The sequence below is a fragment of the Ixodes scapularis genome, unplaced genomic scaffold (assembly GCF_016920785.2).
Source record: "Ixodes scapularis isolate PalLabHiFi unplaced genomic scaffold, ASM1692078v2 PGA_scaffold0__279_contigs__length_252992795, whole genome shotgun sequence".
In the NCBI taxonomy this organism is placed as follows: domain Eukaryota; kingdom Metazoa; phylum Arthropoda; class Arachnida; order Ixodida; family Ixodidae; genus Ixodes; species Ixodes scapularis.
Window position 1 is genome coordinate 224,854,628 of NW_024609835.1, and position 25,685 is coordinate 224,880,312.

Here is a 25,685-nt window from a genome sequence, read left to right on the forward strand (position 1 = left end):
TTGCAAGCGCCCGAGTAAAACGGTTAACGAATGAAGACTTGGGCCTTTCTGATAACACGCCTGTCTTTGTGAACGAGCATCTGTGCCCGGCCCTAAAGAAACTGCTTGGTCAGGCTATCGCTAGGAAACGCGATATCGGCTGGACATTCGTGTAGGTACGAAATGGCAAGATTTTAGCCCGTAAAGCAGAAAACGCGCATATCATATCGATTGAACTCTGCGATGATCTTCTTAAGATCTGGTAAGGAGGAACTGCACGGTGGTGATTTGATTAGATTTGATTCAAACATTAGTACTCAAACGTGGCACTATTAAATATCTTTCTACCACAAGATATCTGTAAGGACGCATGTAAGGTTCTGAAACTCCTTCACCTAAATGTTAGATCAGCTAGATCTAAGTCGGACGATCTTATGCTTCTCTTTAAATTATTTAACTGCTCATTCGACGTGATAATGCTTACCGAAACCTGGTACCGAGATGAAACGGATGTATTTTATTTTACCCCAATACCAATATTTTTACCAAAATCGTTTATCTGAGCATGTGGGTGGTGTCGCTATGCTAGTGGCGAGTGATGACTTTGAAAATGTCGGAGAGTATAGAACCGTTACAGAAGATTATGAAATATAATGCGTAAAGCAAAACGTTTACATGTTTTCTGCTGTATATCGCCCACCAAGCGGCAATGTAGCTGAATGTTTTTACGTTTCTAGATAAACTGTTGTGTGATGCGAACGAATGCAAATATTCTTTTTTCCTTGGTGGAAATTTCAATATAAATTGATTAGAAGATACCACAAGCGCTACTGACCTGTTGTTATTAACGGCAAATAACTTTTTCAATGGTATTACGCATCCCACTCGCACTACGTCGACCACATCAACGTTAATCAATTTATTTTTTACTAATTATGATTTGGAAATGGTCAAGGCTGGCGCAATAAATTCAAACAATAGTGACCATTCGCCCATATTTATTTTAGTCGACACCAATATGAGAACCACGCAAACATAAAACAACTACAATAACCATTCAGGACATTACACCAGCCACACTAGATATGTTTGGACAGAAGCTAGTGAACACGGATTGGAAGGATATATTCGCCCGTGCTGACGTTAATAGTGCGTATAACAAGTTTATTGAAAAGTTTAAACAGGCTTATTCCGACTGCTTTCCGGTCAAGGCCGTAAAGCTCGCCAGAAAGGGAAGAGAACCTTGGATGACATCAACATTTAAAAAAAAAAAAAAAAACGAAAAAAAAAAACGTAAGAAATACCAGCTTCATCAATTATTTCTGACAACTCGAGATAAAGATGTATTAAAAGAGTTTAGAAAGTACAGATGTAAATTAACCACAGATATTAAAAGAGCAAAAAAGATGTATTACTTTAGCTTATTGGATGCTGAGTGCATGAGAAAAGCTGATCTGTTGTGGAAACGTTTAAAGAGTGTTTTTAATGCGTCATATAGCTCAAATAAGCTTGAAAGCCTAGAACAGAACGGACAAGTCTTAAGTTGCTATTACTTGGCGAACGAATTTAATGATTTCTTCGTGAACATAGGTAGTAGCACTTACAACTCTAATGCGCAAAAAGTGTTTTATCAACATCACAATCACTATTTATCTCCCCTACGGACGGAGCTGAGGTCTATTCCTCTGTCATGTGTCGTAGCAACAGTCGCAGTCGTGATGCGGATGATTTACAAATTCTACCTGTAAAATATGTGATCGATAATATTGATCCATGCCTAATGTTTATTTATAATTTTGCCATGTAATCCTGCACATTCCCCGAAAAGATTTAAATTGCGAAAGTTTTAGCTTTGTTTAAAAGCGCGAACAAAAATTAATTACGAAATTACCGACCTATATTCATTTTACTGGTGTTTTTAAAGGGGTTAAAAAGAATTCTCTCGAATCGTAAATTTTTGTGATAAACACTCCCTTATAACAGAATGTCAATTTGGCTTCTGGAAAAAAACAATCAACAGAAACAGCGTTATTAGTTCAAAAAGAGGAAATACTCAGAAGCTTTAAAGAAAAAAAAAATGAAAGCCGTTTACAACTTCCTGTAACGCCGAATTTGAGCGCAGCTCTTGAGGAGGAGGAGGGAAGGGTAGTGGGGGGATCAGTTGACCCCGGAAGGGGGGGGGGGTCACGTGACCTCGGGGGTCACGTGACGACGACGTCATCAGTGATGATGACGATGACAATGCGGATGCCGATTACGTCATTGGCATCCGCATCGCCATTGTCATCATGACTGACGTCATCAGTGATGATGACGACGGCGATGCGGATGCCGATGAGGTCATTGGCATCCGCATCGCCATCGTCATCGTCACTGATGACGTCATCGGCATCCGCATCGTCATCATCACTGATGACGTCATCGTCACGTGACCCCCTAGGTACTTCCGAAGGAACCCGAGGTCCTCCCGAAATCCTCCCGAAGGAGCCCGAGGTCCTCCCGAGGCCCTCCCGAAGGAACCCGAGGTCTTCCCGAGGTCCTCCCGAAGAAACCCGAGGTGCTTCCGAGGTCCTCCCGAAGGAACCCGAGGTCCCTGGCGGGGTCACGTGACGATGACGTCATCAGTGATGATGACGATGACGATGCGGATGCCGATGAAGTCAGTGGCATCCGCATCGCCATCTTCATTATGACTGACGTCATCAGTGATGATGACGATGGCGATGCGGATGCCGATGAAGTTATTGGCATCCGCATCGCCATCGTCATCGTCACTGATGACGTCATCAGTGACGTCACTGATGACGTCATCGTCACGTGCCCCCCCCTAGGTCCTCCCGAAGGAACCCGAGGTCCTCCCGAAATCCTCCCGAAGGAGCCCGAGGTACTCCCGAGGCCCTCCCGCAGGAACCCGAAATCCTCCCGAGGTCCTCCCGAAGAAACCCGAGGTGCTACCGGGGTCCTCCCGAAGGAACCTGAGGTCCCTGGGGGGGGGGGGTCAAGTGACGTTGACGTCATCAGTGATGATGACGATGCGGATGCCGATGAAGTCATTGGCATCCGCATCGCCATCGTCATCGTCACTGATGACGTCATCGGCATCCGCATCGTCATCGTCATCATCACTGATGACGTCGTCGTCACGTGACCCCCCCTAGGTCCTCCCGAAGGAACCCGAGGTCCTCCGGAAGGAGCCCGAGGTCCTCCCGAGGCCCTCCCGAAGGAACCCGAGGTCCTCCCGAGGTCCTCCCGAAGAAACCCGAGGTGCTTCCGAGGTCCTCCCGAAGGTACCCGAGGTCCTGGGGGGGGGTCACGTGACGATGACGTCATCAGTGATGATGACGATGACGATGCGGATGCCGATGAAGTCATTGGCATCCGCATCGCCATCGTCATCGTCACTGATGACGTCATCAGTGACGTCACTGATGACGTCATCACCATCCGCATCGTCATCGTCATCATCACTGATGACGTCATCGTCACCTGACCCCCCCCCCCTAGGTCCTCCCGAAGGAATCCGAGGTCCTCCCGAGGTCCTCCCGAAGGAGCCCGAGGTCCTCCCGAGGCCCTCCCGAAGGAACCCGAGGTCCTTCCGAGGTCCTCCCGAAAGAACCCGAGGTCCTTCCGAGGTCCTTCCGAAGGAACCCGAGGTCCTCCCGAAGGACCTCGGGTTCCTTCGGGAAAATTTACCCATAATGCACCGCGCGGTCGCGCCGACGGCGACGGCGACGGCGACGCCGATGCCGCTCAAGCCGGAAACGGGCGCCTAAGAGCTGCGCTCTAAAAATTAACGCTCGGAATATTTTTACACTTTAGCAAAGCTATTGGCTGTATTAACCACTCGATTTTACTAGAAAAATTGTTTGCTTATGGTATTCTTGATCTTCCACTTGCCTTAATTAAATCATATCTACAATATCGCTCTCAGTTTGTTCTAATGAGTGGCAAACGCACAACCCTTTTTAACATTACGACAGGAGTACTGGAAGGCAGTATTGTGGGACCACTTCTTTTTTTACTGTATGTTAACGACATAGTGCACATTGACTCAGGATATAAATATTTAATCTATGCGGATGATACAAGTATATATATTTTTTTTTCAGGCATATGCGAAGCGGGTCTGAGGGATAAATGTAATGCGTTTCTTTTAAAGTTGAAAACTTGGGCAGAAGTGAATTGTTTGCATATTAATGTATCCAAAACAAAAGCCGTGATATTCCGCCCACGAGGTTCGAGCAATAAACTTTACGATCCTCTTTATTTTGGTTCTTTAAATATTTAATTTGTAAGCAATGATAAAACTCCTGGAGTTGTTTTTCGGAAAACATACTTTGGACTAATCATGTTAAATATTTCTGCTTTAAACTGGAAAAATGGTGGGAATTATTAATAAACACAGACATATTCTTCCAAAACTGTAAAGATGGTCATATATAATTTAATATTTTATTCTCATCTGTGTTATTGTATTCTAGACTGGGGAAACACATCTTTCTCGAATTTAAACACACTACATTTACTGCAAAAATAGTGATTAGAATAATTGCAAATGTTCCCTACATACATCCAACAAAGTCATTGTTTAAATCATACAAAATTCTGAATATACAACAGGTCTATGATTATCGATTCACCATCGCGTATAAATATGCGGCATTTGGCCGCACAGATATTCTTCTTAAACTTTCTTATGTAAAAGAAAAATCATACTTTTATTCTTGTAGACATCACCAGCCTTGGCAGATTCTGAAGTGTAGGACCAATTATAGTCAACAGAGACTAAGTTACACTTTGCCTGTTTTATTGACTAGCTACTTTGATAGAAATATTGATGCTGTACATCTGTCCAAAAGCGCTATCCTTGAACTGTTCATTTAGCCTTGCATGTTGTCCATTATATGTCATACTCACACACTTTGTAAATAGATCTCGCTGTGCTCTGTCGTAGCTGCTGAAGGGGGGACCGGAGCTTAGTCAAATTGCATCATCTGCAGCTTTTTTTCTCCGCCCTCCCATTCAACACATGTATCTGTGGTGGAAAATAAACTCGTATCGTATCGTATCGTATCTCTGCTGACATGACCAGGACGCCCAGTTGTTTTTTCAACGCTTATGGGCGTGCTGCTTATTCGCAGGATAAGCAAAAACAATTTTTTTATCGTTTCGCTATTCTCGAAAAAGGAAAATTGGAATAAAAAAAAATGACAGGGCGCTATATTCGCCATTTACGACGTATAGGGGGCGCACAGATGCCTATCAAAATTACCGTCATCTGGAGAATCGTCGCAGAGCAGCAGAACGAGGCTGGGTCTGCGACGCGTAAGTCATTCTAGATCTTTCTACATACGAGCAGTATTAGAAACCTCGTTTTTTCACGTCAGGAAGATCGAGGCAAGAACCTTTATAGTGAAGCAGATCAGGCAGGAGGGGCGCGATTCTCAGGCCGCGGTAACACCGTCGCTGAACGATGCGAATACGGAAAGCAAGTGCGCCTTCGACGCCATGGAACACAAACGCAGGCGCGCCAGTCAAAAAGTGACACTCAAAACGCCAAGAGAACGTGCGATGACTAGGCAGACGAGCGAGCGCAGTAATTGGTTAATATCGCGATAAACTAAAGCACGTGGAAGCATGCGAATACTGAGAAAACGCACGAGGTGCCCGAAGAGGAGACTCACTTGCACGCCTTATTGACTAAAGTCGAGAGATGTATCTTCCCGGTGAATCCTCCGCAATTAACCTTCTCAACTCAGTGCTGTGATTAAAAAAAAAAATGTCCGGCCATACAGGTACAAACCGCAACTATAGAAAATACAATTAAATGATGCTCGCACGTCATTTGTCTCGGTAGTTACTTTTTTTGTTCGGTTAAAAAAGGAGGACAGGTGTGACCTTCAATGCGAGGCAGTCGTCGGAAAAATAAACAAAGAAAAGTAAAAGGTAAAAACTTCAAAAGCTAGAAGGTATTGTCCGAATGTTTTGTGTTAGGAAAGCTTAGAAACAAGTACATTGATGCCGTCAATTACTCTGAGTCGAACTGAACACCAACGAAAGCAGACATGAGCGAAATGACATTTATTCCATTAATAATACAGAGGGACTCCTTACTATACTATTATGAAATTAATCAAACATCTGTCGTTGGTTATTTATACTTAATATTTATTGTAGAAAATCGCGTAACCGTTTGTGTTCATTCACTGGCGCTGTATATTTCGACAAATCTATGAGTTTGCGCTGTCATGGAACTGCAGAGGAAGAGATAAACTGATACGTGACACAATTGCGCGGCGCCGAAGTGATAGCCGATTACTACCCTTTCCCGCGGTTTTATTTTCATGTTTCGGCGAGTGTTCTATTACCAACGAAGTTCCAGGCTGAAGGGTTTCCAACCCGTCTTTTCTGGCAATGACCCAAAATCTTAGGCAAAATTATACAATCGACAGACTTAAACACACACACAAAAAAATAACAACTTTGCTTTGGCGCTTCGATTGACTGTATTAGCTGGGAAGTTGCGAGGGCAGAATGGGGGAGCTTGTCAAATTTTGGTTTGACCCTGCAGCAAAGAGCGTGCGATTTGGCACCCTGTCATTCTCTTACTGTGTCTACAGGGAGAACAATGCAGGAAGTTTTTTTATCGATTACAGATTTTAATGAAACGAAAGCCGTGAAAAGCAATGCGGTCTTTCCAAGTGAGTTATACCGCCAGAGGGACATATCTTCAAGGGGAAAGCACCGTAAATGACTAATAACGAACATTCGCTAATTTCTTTATTAATTATATATATAGGGCATATATTTATATTGAAGAAATGGAGAAAATCTATGTTGAAGGCCATCAGAGTTTTAAAATGCCTGGATTGAGCACGCAATTGAAGGTATTCATAGTATAATTGTGTTCTGAAAATCTGTCGTTACCGAAACAAAACACGCGATGCCCACCGGAAGGACAACCTTTATTCGACGCCGGAGGGGCACGTGTGAATGACGAAATTTGCATCATTACTTTACGCGACAGCGCCGGAGTTGATTTGCACTGGGTGCTCTCCGGCTTCTGAACTTAATCGATAAGCCACTTTAACGGCATCGACAAGTTGCTTTCTTTTGTTGCGCTACATCACTGAAAAGCATTTTCTTTTCTTTGACTAGTATGAAGACGTCAAACAGTGTATATCTGAGACGCAAGCGAATAATCTTGAGGTGACAAGTTAATTTGCCTGTGAAAGGGACACTAGAGACGCATCGGTATTGTTCGTATCAATAGCTAGTTAATTCGAACGGAAAAAAAATCAATTTCGTATGGGATTCGGGCCGTTCATGATCATGGCAAGTCGTAAATTGGGCTGCTCATGACAAGAGCAACGTTTTGGCTTTCAGCTACCTATTGCTCTTGCTGCCTTTGCTTTCACTGCTTTTGAAAGGAACGCAGGGGCGGCATTGTTAGCTCAGCTGTCCTGTCTTCAGTGTTCCACAAAGCGGTTCTCCAACGACTTCCCCGGTGTGCTTCAAGTATTCAATCACGAAAAAGTGGAGATGTCCCGGGCATGCGCTGAGATGAGCGGCGATTCCCGACTGGCCACACGGCTGTACGCCGCTCGTTTCCTGCATCGTCGGGTTGCCAACATGCCCTGTTTGCGAGCGTCTTCTCAATATTTTCGGAAGACTGGTTGTGTACATAACGGAAGGCGCAGAAAGGCCGCTGTCGTAAGTGAAAATTATGAAACTGGCGTCCTCGCCTACGTGAGAGTCCACGTTCAGAACCCGCGAGATTGCGCCTCAGTTCGGCAGGAGCGTCACTTCTGTCTGGAATGTGTTCCGGAAGCAAAACCTCCGTCCGTGCCGTCGTTGCCTACAACAGCACCTCAGTGATGCGGACTTTGAAAAGCGGCTTGAGTTATGCAGATGGGGCTCTAATTAAAGCGAATGAAGACAAGAAATTTTTCAACGAAGGAATTTGAACTGATGGAGCAAAATTCTGCCGCGACGAAACTGAACCTTCATAATGCTCATTACTTGTAAGACCAATACCCTAGTTGGTTAGGAGAAGATAGCCATCAGGTTCATTGATCTCTCAACTCCTCGTACGGCATCCTTCTTAACAATTTTATTGGACCTTACTTTCTGAGAGGCGATATCACTGAGAGAGAGTACAAAGTGGATGTCCTTAATAAATTTGTCGATGACTTTGCCTGCGTCCTGCCATTGCAAGACCTGCGACACGCGTGGTTTCAGCACGAAGGAGCATAACTGCATTTTTCGTCTAATGCTAGAACTTGGGGTGACAAAAAGTTCTAGATCGGTAACTTGGACGAGCATGGACAAGGCTTGACCTCCCAGATTGCTTAATTAGACACCACTTGACATTTTTCTTTTAGTAGTTAAAGACTAGGTTTCCGAATCTCTGGGCATTATGGGCTTGAAGCAAATAATCGCCGATGCCTGTCATAGTTCCCACCCCGAACTAATAGGGCAAGCTGCGGGTTCAGTGGAAAAGCATTTGATGGTTTGCATTGCAGGGGAACGCAGACACTGCGAGAATTATCTGTGATTTCACGTTTCGGATGGGCCTCATTTATTTATTGACATTAAAAGGTATAGTCCTGTGGCTGAAAAAATTAGCCTGTCTTGCCCGCGGCATTTTTTAGTTTGGATGTTTTCGCTTCGAAAAGAATAGCCCTCAGGCGTTCCAGCTGCCGCAGACACCAGTGACGCCATTGTTGAAGCGTATCTTCGACGACCTCAGTCTCCCCCGCCGCCTGCTCCTCGCCGTAAGTCCCAGTCGCCGTCACCAGAACGTCCAGTTTCGCCAAAGCACCTACCCCGTCGTGAGAGCCTGTCGCCGTTGTCGCGCTGGGAAAACTAAGTGCGACAGCCCCTGGAGGTGGAGTTGCCGTGGAACGACGACGTAAAGAGCCTCCGAAAACTCCTGAGGCCTCCCACTTGACCGGCGACGTGCATCGGAGCAACGCTTCTGCAAAGGTGCCCAGCAGCCTCAACGTGACTGTCGACAGACGCGACGCTTCGGCCCTCCTGGACACCGGAGCAGATGACTCCGTCTTGAGTTGGAGGCTTTCACGCCGTTTTCGAAAAGTGATGACGCCGTGAAATGGTCTTGAAATATGAACCGCCGGTGGGCATCTCATCACACAAGTCGGGGATGCACTTCTCGCTTCGAGATCTACGGCGAGACGGGCCCTGTGAAGCTCGTCGTTCTGCAAAATTGTGCGAGGATGTTATCCTCAGAATGGACATTCTTGGCGAGTATGGCGCAGTCGTCGGCCTCGGAGCAAACCGGCTGACGCTACGAAAACCGGTTCCACCACAGGAGGAACACAAGCGACGTCATCCGAGGTCCGGGCCCTCGCAAACCACGTAAACTTGCCGCCGAGGTTGAGTGTTCTCGTACCCGTCGAGATCAAGAAAGCTTCCTGCGGCAAAGTTGTGCTCGAAAGAAGCTTTCAGTTTCTTTTGGAAAGAGGAATCGGTGTTGTACGAGGAGTAACAGTTCTTCAAGAACCTGCTATGGTCCTGGTTACTAGTTTCCGAGAAGAGCCGCAGCACCTTACGAAAGGTTTCGCCGCGGGCCACATCGACGAACTCCAGAACTCAGCCATAAGCGCTGCACTTTCGGAAGAGCCGACTTCATCGCAGCACGAGAGAACGACACTTTTGGAACATAACATGACATTGACCCTCCGATCACGGCCCGACCAGCGGCATCAATGCCCGACAGTTTACGTTATCTCATCTTGTTGTTACACCACTGATACACGAACACATGATCACATCGGCGATAATTCCAGTCTTCTGTTCACAACCCACAACACTGCCATCACGATTTTGCTGACACACAGAAATAAAGAACCACGTTGACGATGTTGCTGACACACAGAAATACAAAATTACGTTGAACGCCGGTTGGCACTCGGCACGGGATAACAGAACCGAACTCAGCACGGAAGGCACCCAGGCAGCCGGCAGGAAAACCTGCCTGTCTTGGACGCAGTTCCTGCGATTTCCATAACGTCGAAAACGTCGACACAGTTACTCGTGGTTTCGCTACTGTAGTTCCGCGTGTGTCCCGCAAACCGGAGACGGCCGTCTTAAGGGGTGTCCAAACAGGACACTAGAAAACGCACGACTCCGAAAAATCGTGAAAATTGAAGCGGGCGCGTCCGCTTCAATTTTCACGATTTGTCGGAGTCGTGCGTTTTGTAGTGTCCTCTTTGGACACCCCTTTACCCAGTGTATGTAGTGCTGCTGGCACTGCTCCGGAACTTCGCTGTTTCTAGCGGCTTCGTTTGCTCGTTTGATAACATTAGTGGTAAAAACGTGAATGCAACCGAAATGTTTTGCACGTTTGGACTAGAAGACAGAATTACAGGCGGCCTTCGCTGCCGCTGAAGCTCAATCAGCTCAACATTAATTTATTAAACAACGTGCGCGATGTGCTCGGAAAACGAAACCGAAATAAGATGAGTCGGGATGGCGAAAGCTTTCTCCCGTTTGCCTGGAGAAGGAGGAAAACGTCTCGTTCCTCCCCTCTTATCTGCTTGGGGGCGCGTCAGTAGAAGGGAGGAAGACGCGCCGTTGCTACCTTTTTCCACCATTTTTTCTTAGAGTGTACCAAACAAACAGGTTTTCGACGAGTTGGGATCAGAAAATTGGCCTATGATGGAGTGCCCTATTTTAAGAGTTGTTTGTCGACAAATTGGCCTTTTACCAACTGGCTTTCAGCAAGTTGGCCTGATACCACGACACACAGGCATGAGCGCCCGCAGAAGTGTTCCCGGAGGGAGGAGAGGGGCCGGAGTAGAAATGAAAATCCTCTCGTTTTCTTGCGTCCTTTCCAGAAGCAGAAAGCTGCAACTTCCACTCCTCCTTGCACCAACACCTCCGGGCGCCCTTGCACACTTGGGACGTCGGCGACCGTTAGCGCCTTCGTTGGCCAACAGCAGCACTGCTATCTGCAGCTCCAGTAACACAAAATTAATGTGATTGTCGGTTGACACGATAAGGGGTAGCAAGAACGAACCGGCGCCTATGCACACAAAGAACGTCGGCGACCGTTCACGTCTTCGTACACAACTGCAGCACGGCCATCTGCATCTCCGGAAACACAGTATTAAGGTGATGGTCGGTTGACAAACGGTATGCGCTGACAACACCAAACGTTGCACAGAAGACGCACGGATAAACCACACATCACAGTCGCTGCACAGCGGTCGCGAGAACAAAGGACCTCAAAGGGCCACAACTCGCTTGCAGTCCTCATAGCGTCGCAGAGTTGTAGTCTTTGCACCGATGGTTGCAGTGGTCGCAGCCAGGGTCATGGCCCGGCAGTCGAGCCCGAAGCCCGCCGCCATCGCAGCTGATCGCAGCCTCCTAGTGTACGTAGCAGCAGTGTCGGCATCGTTTCGAAGCTTAGCAGTTTATGACGGACAATTACACTTTTTTCTTTATGAACGTCGAAAACGCATAAGCCAAAGAAACGATTAAAGGACCGACCTGGTCGTTTGGCCCCTGCGTAAACGGCTTAGATCCAACCTGGGTGCCCAAATCTTGTTTATCAAACAGCGTGCTGATGAAGCTTGTAGCAATGATATTTGTTTAGTTTTCCTTGGCGTCGGTGAATAATAAGGACTTTAATTTTCCTTTCATCAGTCTGGGTTTGGTTATGTGTGTTTTGGTAAATAAAAATAAAAAAAACTTTACAAACATTAAAAAAACGCACTTTTAGGGATCGAACCTTTGACCACTTGGTCAGTAGCGCGACATTTTACCCCTGCGCCAACTGAACAAGGAGCAACTCGACCTCCTCCATTCATCTGAACTTCCGTTCATCCCTTCTCTGGGCAACTTGTCCGCAACAAGGAGGAACAGTCGCTGTTGCTACCTTTCTCCTCCTTTTTTTCTTAGAGTGCAGTCGTCCTTGTAAAGAGAAAGGACGGAACCCTGAGGTTCTGCGTGGACTATCGTTGACTGAACGCTGTGACTAAGAAGGACGCCTATCCGCTCCCCCGCATCGAGAATACCTTAGACAGACTGCCCCGTTCCCGACCCTTTCCGTCGATGAACCTGATGAGTGGCTACTGGCAGATTGAAGTCGACGAGCGCGACCGCGAGAAAACTTCCTTCGACACTCCCGACGCACTGTACGAGTTCAAAGTAATGCAGTTCGCACTTTGTACAGCACCAGCCGAATTTCAACGGGCCATGGACACCGTGCTGGTAGGTCTGAAATGGCAGAGCTGCCTACTTGGCCAGCTGTGCGCGCGGCAATATTAGTAGGGTTGCATTTCGCGAAATATGTTTCAACTTCTGTTATGAACCATTCAATTCTCGCAGGGATTCATGAAGCTAGCACTTTCCCCGACTTTTGCTCCAAGAAAATATGCAATGGGTTTAACTAAAACGCACGGTAAATGCATGCGGTTAAGCAAAGGGCGATAGTAAACCTTGCGCTCTTAAGTGGTCTAATCAGCGTATAAACTATAAGTTTCCACGGTATCCTCACTTGATAAATGCCCTCATTTGCATTAGAGAGCAATTAGAGAAGTGTCCGCTGTTCTTTCCGTGAGCCCTGGGCGCCATGATGTACCCCTCTTTTGCGTCGCATATGTCTTGCGGCATTCCGGGTATTGTCGTATCAGGGGAATCCCCGTCGTGAGCAGCTCCAAGCCTGCAAGGTATTGAAATATCCAGGGATAATACCAGATTATAATGCCGTCATCGATGCTCCAAAGGTTTTATTTTGGAAGAATTTTCTCTTTTATTTGTGAATGACGCATCCTTAGACCTTGAGGGAAGATCCCATGAAACACTAGAACAACGTCCCATACTTCTTTTACGTCACTTCTCTCTCTCTCTCTCTCCCATAAAACATCGGAGTTCCCCCACATTGCACCGCGCGATATGGACGTGGGATTGTCAAACGATGCGGACAGAGGTTGTCGCACATGGGATTGTAGTAATATGTTAAGGATGCAGTGAAGGAGCCACATATGTCCGGAATGATCTTATGTTAAAATTTAGGTTATCCTCGAGGACAACTATAAGCGGCATTAAAACCAATATGCAAAAAAAAAAACAAAAAAAAAACAGTGCTTTTACGTGCCTGCTATTCTGCCAGTAGTTCCCCACCAAATAGTCTTGATTTTTGTTTTGTTCTGAGAAACAAATCATCTGTCTACACTCGGGAATTCAACGTACATAGCGAACTAGAAAGGTCGTCGTGAAAAATGTTCTTTGAACATGTTTACAGTACAAATGTAAGCGGGAGAGCAACCTCGCAGCGTGCAGAATATATCTGCTTAGATGCGACCCAAATGACGTTTGAATGAAGCACTAATTCAATCCTGCGCTAAATTATTTAAAATATTCAGATAACAAAATATCTGCGACCCTATAAACTTAACTGGAAGTTACAGCAAGAAGATAAACAAAAGGGAACTGTCCTGTTTTTGCATTTTTAGATCGTAACAGCAAAGTCCAAACGAAGTATGCCGTTTTTTGGCGCCGGAAAAGTGGGAGTTGAAGCATTCTTGCTGAACAGGACTTGAATCGTATAATTAAGAATGGTTCATAATTGCGAAATAAGAGCCAGTAAAATATTTTAGTGAACTACATTATGTCGCAAGGTCATATGACACTTCTGCTCAGTAGCTTTAACTACACTGCTAAGGAAAGTTGGGACGGGTATAGTTCGCGGCAATCATTATTTTAATTCATGTTGAATACTCAATGATACTCGAATTCGAACATTCTATTATTTGTAATCAGTAGATTCTTTTAAACTTACGTATGGCCCAGTTCATGCGCAATAAGTTGAATGAAAGAGTATGTGTATGGTTGATCCTCCACCATTGCAACGCGTTCATTTACGCTGCAGAAACCACTAGATATCGCCAATCCTAAAAAAAAAAAAAATGAAATTTAGTAAACTCAGTTTGGACCACATTTTAGTTGTGCAGGCAAGCTATTTCACACTCTGCCATTGTATTCCCTCAAATTTTCATCTATTTCTACGCCTAAAAATCATGCCCAGGAAAAAGTCTATATAATTGTCATTGGGCAGGCGCAGTTTTTTGGAGAGTGAAAGTTTGGGAAACAAATCTTGTAAATTCTGCGAATATTAAAACGCTGCCTGAAGGTCATTGTAATATGTCCGATGTACTGTATATTACAAACATCGAACCCGAAAATCAGTTAACTTACGTCTTACGTGCGGCAGTCTTGGCTGTCCTTTATGATCCGCACGACGCATGAGTGTGTACTCGTGGCGGTGAATGTTTCTAACGTACGCTTGAACAGCTTTGACCGATATGTTTCACACGGTCGGGAATGCATTAGCTAATTTTTTTTTTCTGATGCACCTTGAGTAATTTATTGCAAGAAAATCATCTCATGGACGTCCTCGTTAAATTAAAAAAATAACTATGCTAATTATGACTGACCCGCGCGGAATGTCGGTTCCGGAAATGAATAACTATTGCACGCGAAAAACACGAGTTATCTCCATGAAAGCAACGACTTGTTCGAAGGAGGGCCACTTGCTTAACGTTTTTTCTAGCTAGTGCTGCTTAGCACAATGATAACTATTTTCGGTTGAAGTTGTGCAGTGTTTGGTCTCAAGACCGAAGATACGCGTAGCATTCTCATGAAGCCTGATTGAGCTCCAATCACTCGATTCACAGTCGCAATAATAAGGTGCAGGTTAGGAAAAAACCTTTTTGTCCTGTTTGTAGGAAAGGGCAACCTTTCTTTCCTAAAGAAAAACAGAAAATTTAAGCGGCTTTTTATTATTGAAGAAAAAATATGGACATTTTTAGTAAGAGTGCCCCATTTTACTGATATAGTGGGAGATGAGTGCGACGTTTTTAAAGCTCAGATTGAACCTGTCAGCCGCACTCATACAGGAGGAAGTGAGTGCAACCCGTGGTCTAGGCATACTTCGTTTCACCTTAAGCCTGGACACAGCCCGCGCTACGAGTTTCAAGATTTGGAAAAAGCAAAGGAAGAAAGAGAAATGAAGAAAAAGAAGAACGGTATCGCGGGTGCGAGAGGAATTCGAAGCTGAACAAAGAGCTGCGACGGTCGGCTGCTTGAACGGTGCGCTACCCGGCTCCGACCCGGCGTCAGTGTGGTCAACGTAACCGGCTTCGTCCCGGCTTCAACGCGCTGAAAATCAACGCACCTGTAGCTCCGTCCAGGCGACAGGGAAGCTGAACGTCAACGTAGCCGGCTTCCTTCCGGCTTCAGCACCGTGACCATCAGCGCAACCGGCTTCGTCCCGGGATCAAAGCACCCGGACCCGAGATAACCAACCCCCTCCCGACATTGCGGAACGCACTACTTCACCACCGATCAGGGGGCTAACATCTAGGGCCACCAGCAACCCGAGCTACGACCCCAGGGGTGACTAGACTGCCTACCGAACGTGCTTGAACCGTCGAATATTTTTTTTCTTTTGCTTTTCTAACGCTACTTCTTTTTTTTAATATTTACTTCCTGACACTAATATATCTTTTACTCATGCATTTCTCTCAGCCTCCCGAGCTTTCCTCTCACCATCCCGGACCAACCTGACAACGAGCTGATGCGACCGATAAAACAGCGTTAAAAGGCAAGATTTTGACGTTGTTTGATTGGTCAGTCGTGGATATTGGTCTAGCGATCATGGAACACGTACGAAAAATATGACGAGCACAAGGCTGTTTCATTCTTTCCACCAGCTCGTAGCGGCGGGGGCGTCCGGACCTGGGGTGAAACGAAATATATACCTCCCTACAGGAACCAAGGGAGGCGGCTTCGAATGGCTGCGGCCGGAAGATCAAGGTTATTTGTCTTGAAAATACTAGTCTGTCGGGGCCCTTAAATGTTTTTCTTACTAATACTGCCGAGAACGTTGTTTTTTTTAGCAGACTCCGGCCAATGGTAAATGTGTACTTGAGGCTAGGTTGTTATTTTTTTCCATATAATGCAACAGTACGTTAACTTCAGAGCGTATAAAAAGTGTTCATAACCAAAGGACCTGTCGATTAAAAGTATTGGGCGGATGAGGGACATGCACAGTTTAACGTCCTGTCGAAACACATCAATAATAAGCAAAATATGTGTCATGTCAAATAATAAAAACTAGTGCTCACCCATTACGTGGTTTTTAATCATTTTATATATCATATCCGCCATGTCCATTCTGAAACAAAAAAACACGTATTGAACTTGCTTACATGTTGTGTTATACACAGCGCGAGACTGTTAGAACAAAATCGATATTGGCGCTTTTTCGCAGTATACTTCTTAAGGGTATTTCAACGTTTTATTACTTATATTAGTACCTCAAGTGGTACTTCCCTCCACAGTAATAGTTTTTTTGACAGCCTTCATACTCTGTTAGAGTTTTTTTCGATATTTTTTAAGAGCTGCTTAGAATAACAGAATTCCGTGACGCAGAAAAACGACGTCACTGGAGCACCGCGTGACCCCCGGTTGATGCTGTACAAATAGCAACTCCTGCACCAACTGCAAGACCGCCTGAACTATCTCTTTGTGGCGCGAGAGAGCAGTTTTATTGGTTGACCCACCGGTGAATCGTGACGCATAGGAATCAAGAATGAAAAAAAAAAAAACCTGCCGCAGGTAACGTTCTCATATGAGACAAGACATTAAGTAACATTTAGATTGCCCTTACGATGTGACAAGGACGACAATATCCTCTGGACCTCTTCCATATAATGACGCCATTCATTCCAATGTTTTCTCTGGGTTTAAGTACTTTTTTGAGGAACAGGAGGGACAGTCAACATCATTTCCAGAAAATACATAAAAATGCCGTCATCCTGGAAACAAATTCAAATAAATATTTTCAAGCCATTGGCTATACTTAGAAAGTACACAGTATGGTAGCACCTACCGCTACTTCAACACTAGTAAGCAGAAACTGAACAGTTGGTTCCGTCGTGTCTTCATATCGCAAGTTAACCTGCAAAATTTATTAAAAGAGCAGAGTGAGAACGTTAAGGTTCTTCCAGAATGAAACAGTACATACATTGTGTGCTTTGTCTGCCGTTAGTGCAAACAAACTAACGTCTAATAAAATTGTACAGGAGTTCCCGAAGAACGAGAACCGTGGGTTTTGGCGCGATTAAATAATCCTTTCATCGTAAAAAGCTCAAACCACGCGAGAATGTGGCTCTAGTGGAAGAACGCGAAAGTTTGAGAACAAGACGTTACCTGCATAAAAAGATAATTAAAAAAATAAAGACTCCAGTTCATGCTGTGAAGGTGGTTGGAAGTAAATGCGCTGTGCCAAAACGTTTTTTTTTTTTTTTTTATGTATGAAAGACTTCTTAAGCAACCGTTGCCGCGGCAGCTTATGCAACCGCAATCATTACCGTGAAACGCATGCGGGTGGTGGTTGTGCTTCGAATTGTGAGTAGGGCTAGTGACGTCGTTCCACACTTTGTACTCTGTTGTTTACGCAGTAGCTTATGCAACCACAGTCATTACCGAAAAACGCATGCGGAGAGCGCTACGTGCTTATCACTGCTCGCGCGCGCCTTATCGTCTATCACGTGGTCTTTACTCTTCTGGTTTTCTTATTGAAACAAGTGTCAAAACAACTTTATAGATGATAAGTCGCACGCAAAGGTTTGATGTCGACCGACACACAAAAAAAAAACGACCAACGAGTCATATGCAGCTTCGCTGTAAAATTCTCTTGGAGCCGACGTCCACCTAACCGTAATATTGCCAATACAAAACTCGACAATTTGGTCGATTGTGGGATTTATATCAGTGGAAAACAGTTGTCAGAAAGAAAGAGGATGTTTTCATTCTAAATGACAAGTTCTTTTAGAGCGTAGCCCTTAGAAGCCCGTTACCGGCTTGAGCGGCGTCGCCATCGGCGTCCCCGTCGCCGTCGGCGTAACCGTGAGGTCACGTGATCCCCCAAGGTCACGCGACCCCGTTCAAGGTCACCCCAAGGTCACGTGACCCCCCAAAGTCACGTGACTCCCAGAGGTCGCGTGACTCCTCAGAGGTCACATGACACCCCGAGATCACGTGACCCCTCCCCAGGGTCACGTGACCCTCCCCCCCCCCCGAGGTCACGTGACCCCCCTCTCTTTAAGTCACATGACCCCCCCGGAGCACATTCGAGTATGAGGGGAGGTGGAGGAGGAGGGTCTACCCTCCCCTCAATACGCTTCCCTCCTCCTCCCCTCCTCAATACCCTTCCCTACTCATTCCTCCTCAAGAGCTGCGCTCTAATTCGGCGTTACAGGGAGTTGTAAACGGCTTTGAATTTTTTTAATTGAAATAGATGCTCCATTCGCCCACAGTGAAATTTCTCCTTTTGACAACATAAAGTTTAGAGTGCCGTCGGCTCATAAAGAAGTTTGTTTTTTCTGCATTACCACCTGATGCAGGTAAGGTAATCTTGTCAAATTTTTGAGTTCTATCGCAACCGCTAGCGCCACATCCTCACACTGTTCGAGCTTTCTGCAATGCATAGATTATTTATTCGGGCCGAAAAACACGGTTATGGTTTCTTGAGGATTCCCTGTACATTATGTGCACCAAACCTTCGAAACCACCCTGGGCGGTCCGCAAAAATGTGTTTCTTTGGGTGAAAATATAAACGGATGAACTTTACCGGTTTTCGTACAGTCTATGGCAGCATCCGTAATGTCTTTTCCCGCCCAGCTGTACTTTAAGCTGTGCGTGCCTCCGACAGATGTCAGAAGCGTCGAGCTGGTCGAGCGCGCAGGGGCCAAACTTAGCAGACCTTACGATACTTTTTACTACACCGGCGCGCGTGTCTCAAATATACAATTCTGTAAACGCGATAATTGTTTTATAAAAAGAAATAGGAAACCAGGAATTAAAGTCATGCATACCTTCTTATTTTTGATAGGGAGATGATGGGTCAAGACGCGGCATACTGCCGCTATCTCTCGGCAGCGCATAACAACCAGGCGAGCATGGTCATGACACCGTCTACGAATGCTGCTACAGTCTGAGTAATGCAGGTTTTTTTTTTCTTTTTTACGAGGTAAGTTTATATTTTGTTTATCCACCACCTAGCCGCACATCTGCAGTTAATCTTTGTCGACGTTTAGCGCACTCGAATAACTGCCATTCGAGCATTCACTCACCCAAAGAAGACTCCTTTCACACAGCGCTCACTAACAACTTTGTATTTCGTGTTTTACTTCGGCTTCTACTTCTTCAGATTTTAGACGATTTGCAGATAGAAAAAGACGATATAAGAGTAAAAATTCCTGTCTAACGCTTAGGCTAATTCGCGGCTAATTAATTAATCTCTTTTCGTGATAATGCTATCGACGGCGTACTAACACATTTGTCCTCTAGTCGTATGATATTGTGGGCTTCGATGATTTCCCTTGTTAATTGGTTTACACTTTTGCCCAACACGGTGCTGTTGTTGAAGTGCGCGACACACCCACAATCCCGACAGTGTATCCCCAAGTGGCCAGAGTTAGCGTTTACAATGTTGTTTGAGTGTTCTCGAAGGCGTTCATTTAAACATCGCCCAGTTTGTCCAAAGTATTGTCTTCCACAGAAAAGGGGGAATGAATAGACAACCCCCTCAATGCAAGGCACAAATTTGGTCCTATGCGTCTTGGAGCAGCAGATTGCGGGATTTGAGGGTGTGGTGACGTTTTTGCAAAGTCTGGACAGTTTGGTGGGTGCTGAAAACACGATGTCAACATTCACTCTGTTCGCTGTTTTCTTGAGGCCGTGGGAAAAATTGTGGATGTAAGGGACGATGGCTGGTCTTCTTGTCCTGTCTCTGTGTGTTTGTTTGACACAGTTCTCTTTCCTTCATTTTTTTAAGAAGAGTTTCGACCACTGACACCAGTAAGAACACAGGGTACCCTGCTGACTTCAGTCTTGCAATTCGCCCGTCGAAACTCTTTTGTATGGAATGCGAACACGACTTTGCGATTGAGCTCTTAAGGCATGACCGCACTATGCCTCTTTTCACGAGTTTTGAGTGCGCGGAGTTGAAAGAGAGGAGTGGTTTTTTACCCCTGGGCTGGTTTGCTCATCTTGCGGCTGCGGCTGCGGCCGCGGCCAAGAGGGATTTTTACACCACGTGACCAGCTTCATGGGGACAAGGAAGTACCTAGCGTCCCTGCCTAATGGCGGAGAGATCCGCATCGCTTCAATCACAAAAGCCTAATGTCGCTCGCCGGAAATGATTGCAGAAACTTTCAACTGGAGTCCAATTGACCGCCGCGTTATACTGTAGGAGCGGCCGGTAAGGTTACGGCCAGGGAGGGTAAACAGGAGCCAAAATAAAGAAAAAGACACACGAGATAAAAGCGGTAGCAGCATATTTATCTACCTCCGCCGGCGCCGGCGCCTCGCGCGTTCTGCTATGGTCGGTGTAGTGGGGGGGGGGGGGGGGGGGGGGGGGGGGGGGGGGGGGGAAGGAAGAAGAAGTGATTGTGAGTAGAAGCATTTTTCTTCCTGTCTGCGATTTATTTCAATAACGGGGGCCCGGGGCTCTCCCGGGTTACCCTGTTCGCCTAAACGGCACTGTAAGGTGGCCAAGTCACCTGCAAGTGGAAAGATGAGCTCCATCGGGAGCAGTACGACGGCATTTGGTGGCCGGGTTCACAAGACGACATCGGAATCTTCCGACTACAAGGTTATACTTCCAAGACTACCCCAAGGTATGCTCGTCACCAACTCACTATTCTTACATGCTGACATCACCGGAAGGCCGTACAAGGCAAGCGACTTTAAGGACGCAATATTTTCCATCGTTGATCGGAAGGACGTCCTGGGCTTAGGCCAGTATCAAATGAGCCACGTCTGGATGGTGACCTTCGGAAATACTGCAGCAAAGCTCAAGATCAACGCTTACAAAGAGTTCATTATCAAAGGAAAAAAGTGCATAATAATCAATTCATGCAAAGAAGAGATCAAGATGAAGCTTTTGTGGCTGCCCATTCCTATGCCAGACTCCGAAGTGAGGAAGGTTCTAGAGCCGTTCGGGACTGTCAAGGACATGAGAAGAGAAACGTGGAGATTTTCAGGACTCGAGGATGTCCAAACAACAACCCGAGAAGTGACCCTCGTCCTGAAGCAGGACCTCCCGGTGGACAAAATCCCACACCTCTTGAACGTGTACGGGACCAGTACGCTCGTCGTCATCCCAGGAAGACCACCGCTCTGCCTGAGGTGCAAAGGAATCGGGCACATCCGCCGGCAATGTTGCACTCCTCGCTGCACGCAGTGCTAGAGATTTGGTCACACAAATGACGAATGTGTAGTGACGTACGCCTCAAAGCTCCAGGGAAACGCAACACCGGACGCTGATCAGAGCGAGTATATCATGGACGTGGAGGAAATGTTCAATGAGGAAGTCGAACGGACGCAAACGGGCGATGACCCAGCAATCCAGAACAACGACCCTCCCTGCAGCCTCAACAAAAGCCCAACGGAGGAACAAAGGTGCAACGAAAGCACCTCCTCAACACCGCACCCAGAACCAAGGGAAGCTACTTCAAGCAAAGGGAAAGGGCTGAGAAAGCAATCCCTGCAAAACACGAAGGTGGCAGAGACCAAGAAGGAAGAGCACCATTGCAAAAAAGCCAAGGTTGACACCAGCGAGAATTTGGCGGGAGAACCGGAAGCCATGAATATTCTCCTGGACTCCACCGAGCCGCAAATACGGCTGGAACTCAAAGAACAGCGGGTGAAACCCAAATTTAAAGACCGAAAAACAACCTCCCAGGCAGCTTCCGAACTCGACCCAAAGCATGTATGGGAATCCCCTCACGACCACCCAGATAAGTCCCTTCACAATTTCCACCATAAATGTGCGGGGAATAAATTCGAGGAAAAAACAATACCAACTTTTTCGTTTTGTACAAAAATATGACAGCGACATTGTTACCCTGCAGGAAACAAAAGTATCCGAACAAAACACCTTATTTTCGGGATGCAGTTTGTGGAAGGATTCCTACGATCTGTTTCACTGCCCTGCTGTTGACTACTCTGCAGGGTGTGCAATTCTGTTTAAGAAAGATCTAAAGTACAAAATGTGTAGTATTCTCGAAGGGGCTGACAGTGGTCGTCTAATGGTAGCTAACATTATTTTGCAACATCAGCCCAGGCGCATAATTGTTGTGTATGCATATACCAACGCAGCGCAAAGGGAAAGCCTTTTCTGTCAGGCTAGAATTCACGCCAACACAAGATTTAACGTGATTCTGCTTGGGAACTTCAATTCTGTAATAAATAAGAAAGATAGAGTTCCATCCCTAACCATCGTAGATCCAAGCGCTGAAGCCTTAAAAGCATTGGTTCAAGACTGCGACCTGATAGATTCAGCAACAGATCACGCACTCTGTTTTACACACTTTCAAGGGTCTTCCCATGCACGTTTATATAGAATATATGTATCTGGACCAGTTAATACTGCACCAAGTAACTACAACGTTATCCCTGCATTCTTCTCTGATCACTGCATGGTGCAAGTGCGTGTAGGTATAAAAACACCCCAGAGAAATAGAAAACAACCGTCTTGGTCCCTTTGAAAACTGAACGAAAGGCTCCTTGAAAATTATGACTTTATAAAATGTGTACAATCAGCACCAGAGATACTTGAATGCACCAAAGAAGGCTGGTGTCAAAAATGGGAATCTTTTAAATTGGTGATAAGAAAAATAGCAATAGAAATATCATCAATTGTTGCGTATCATGAAAAAATAAGACAAAGGCGTCTGAACAATGACATCCTTTACCTGTACCGTTTAAAGTGCCAAGAGCACGGAAAATTCAAGGATGAAGTAAAGAATATAAGAACACAAATTAAAGAACACGATAAAATACGCTATGAAGGTGCTGGTGTAAGAACGCGTACTTTGCGATTAATAGAAGGAGAACAACCAACAAAAAGATTCCTTAACGTGGAGAGAGAATATATCAAGAAGAAACGAATAATGACATTAAACGAAAATGGTCGCGCACTGAACGATGAAAAGGAAATAGAAGATGCCTTCGTTTCGCACTACGAGAATTTATTTGCTGCAAGACCACGTTCTCTACCAACCCAAATGAAGGACTCCCTCGTATTAGAGCTACCAAAACTTGAACCAGATATGACTAAGATTCTAAATACTCCTATTGACGTGGCTGAAGTCGAACTGAATATAAGAGAAATGAAGTCTCGAAAGGCCCCAGGACCAGACGGTTTACCGGCCAGTTTTTACAAAAAATGGAGCAAGAAACTATCACCCATACTCTTAAACGTTTTTGAGGAGTCATACCGACACGAATGCTTACCTCCATCGTTTCGGAAGGCACACACAGTACTGATACCGAAGTCTAGAGATCTAGACAAGAGTCAACGAGTAGACGGTTATCGACCAATAAGCTTACTAAACGGCGACTATAAAATGTTTGCAAGGGTACTCGCCGGACGCTTACAAAGCGCGATAACGCTTTTGGTTGGGGACCATCAGACGTGTTCCATCAAAGGGCGGAATATAAAAACGAACCTCCACATCGTCCGGTCCATAATAGAGATATGCCAACGAACACAAGAATCAGTGGCTATTCTACAACTTGATCTGGCTAAAGCCTTCGATCAAGTTCAACACTCGTTTCTTTTCGATGTACTCGCACATATGCAAGCAGGAGAAAACGTCATGCGTGGAATCAAACTTTGCTATACTGGAATCTTAACGAAATTGATTGTTAACGGAGCACTTACAAAATCCATACAAGTACAACGCTCGGTTAGACAAGGATGTCCTATGTCACCAGTTCTTTTTGACCTCTATCTCGAGCCCCTCTGCAGATACATCATAAACGATAGCAAGGTTCAAGGCATTCGCCTTCACAGCTGCGAAATCAAGCTTCTTGCCTACGCTGACGACCTTGTGCTGGTATGTTCCAACAAGCCCAGCATAAAAAACGCGATGCTATGCGTTTCTAACTACTGTGCCGTGTCTATTGCGTCAGTAAACAAGGAGAAAAGCTGTGGCTCGTGGTGCGGGGAGTGGGAATCGACACCATCTACATTTGAGGACGAAGCCTACATCTACATTTGACAACGAAGCCAAAGCTCTTAGGAGTCCCGTTAAGCGCAATGGGCAATCCCAAGCCTATGTGGGACACAGTAACAAAAAACGCTAAAACAGCAGCCAATATGTAAAGTTTAAGATATCTATCTACTTTTGGAAGATTTGCTGTATGCAACATTTTCCTCTTGTGAAAGCTTATGTATCTTCTGCAGGTTATACATTGCTCAAGGACGACGGTCAATCTGTTGAACAGAATATTGGCTACGTTTATTTGGAGGTCACCATACGAGCCAATGAGGAGGTCAAACTTGTTTCGAGGAATTCACGATGGAGGACTTGGTTTAGGTCATATTTTTGTTAGGCAGCTAATTGCCAGATGGAAATTTTTTGCACAGGAACAGCATCCTTTTTTAGAATTGTGCAAGCATTTCTTCTTATCAAAATATATAGCAACACCAGGTGATGATTCAACAACCACATGTGCTTTAATATCATTACGATGATTTTATAAGGAAGTAGCGGTCACATTGGAATTTCTAAGAACAAGGTTTGACCAAGCCTTTTTGGCCTCGTCCACTAAAAAGTAGCTAACCAAACATCTGCTAGTTTCATTGTTCCCAGATCCTGTATTTCGTGTTTTTCCTTATGGGCCTCCACTAAATTGCAAACCGGATGTTTTAAAAAGGGTTAAACTAATGCCGATACCACCGAAGTGTAAAACTTTCTTTTATCGATTTCACTCTCGTACCACGACTGTAAAAGAGTGGCTTGACCTACGCGGGATGGAAACATACGATAGCTCTAATTGTAGACTTTGCAAAGTTACCGAAACGTTCACCCATGCCTTTATTCTTTGTGTCGACGCTGTATTCTTTTGGGATGTTTTCAAACGGACGCTGAAAAAATACTTTGAAGTGGAAGAGACGAATCTTCGCTACTTGCATTTCGCCCAACACCTCGATACCATTCAAGACATTTTAGTAGTTCTAGGTCTTTACAGTTTGTGGAAAACGCGTAAAGTGGATAATGAAGCAGGTGTCGCAAAGCCATCCTGGGTAAATTTTAAAAATATTGCCATTCAAGTAGGTCAGGGCATATTGGCCCGCTGTGATGAAAGTGATGAAGGGAAAGGCGTCGTAAAAAATCTCAGTCGTTCTCCTGATATTATATAATCGACGACAGCACCAGTCGACCTAAAAAGTATCATTGACACCTTCCTTTTTGAGATGAGCGTTGTGGTTTTGTAAATTTCTATTGTATAATGTAACGAGAATGAAACGCACTACTTATATGTAAGGAAAAGGTAACGCATTGCATGTATATAATGTAACGCATTGCTTCCATCTAATCAAACGGAAATGTAGAGCTCTACCTGTATATAGTGGAACGCAATAATGTAAATTATAGTTTTAAACATGCTGTAAATAAACGTCCCCCCCCCAAAAAAAAAAAGTTCTGCTATGGTCGAGAAGTTAAACCGCCGGTACTTGTCGTCGCGGCGTGAAAGTCTCGGGTTCAAATCGCACTAGGGACTTATTTTTTTTTTTACTTTGCGCGTGTCTTACTTTTTAACTGTGATACTTTTTAGGAAATCATCCACTTGCACTACTGCGCCTTACACGGTTT

The 25,685-nt window shown here is 45.3% G+C and overlaps 1 pseudogene; it reads right to left on the reverse strand.

Annotated features, from left to right (window-relative positions):
* LOC120839134 overlaps positions 1 to 25,476 on the reverse strand; it is a 61,008-nt pseudogene extending 35,532 nt beyond the window's left edge.
* Between the last annotated feature and the right edge of the window lie 209 nt (positions 25,477 to 25,685).